Below are 560 nucleotides of genomic sequence, written 5' to 3'. Positions count from 1 at the left end.
TGAGCCCGGGCAACAATTCAGAAAATCCAGAAAACAGCACTGTTTCCTGTTTGTTGCTTTTGGCTTGCACTTCTCCTGGTTGTGTCTTTCAACAGGCCAGCCCATGAAATGCACTTAATAGGTCGGCTCCAAGATACTGGGTGACACCCATGGTTGAGGTCTAGCCACATTAAATCCTCCTCATCAATCAAACAACTAATGCCCTGCCCATATTGTTGCTGGGATTGGTCGCATACAAGCAAATAACAAAAAACAAACTACTAGCGTTCGGAGCGAGTTTGTTGGCTTTTTCAATGCACCACATGTTGATTGAAGCCGAAAGCAACGATACGGGGAATGGTGACCCCGAACCTTACTTTCATTTTCCATCCTATACTATGGTGCTGTTTAGCTCGCACGGCAGATTCCTGGATAACCGGCCGTTGTCCGTTATCTTGTTCTATTTTCCCGTCATTCCTCATGTGTCTGCTATGCGATATCACGCAACCTCCCTCTTCACAACAGGAATCTAAAGTAGCTGCAGACTACCACAAACTCCTATCCAGCTTACCATATAATCT

Source organism: Opisthorchis viverrini (assembly GCF_000715545.1).
Source record: "Opisthorchis viverrini unplaced genomic scaffold opera_v5_881, whole genome shotgun sequence".
NCBI classification, from domain to species: Eukaryota; Metazoa; Platyhelminthes; class Trematoda; order Opisthorchiida; family Opisthorchiidae; genus Opisthorchis; species Opisthorchis viverrini.
This window is presented reverse-complemented; position numbering follows the sequence as displayed.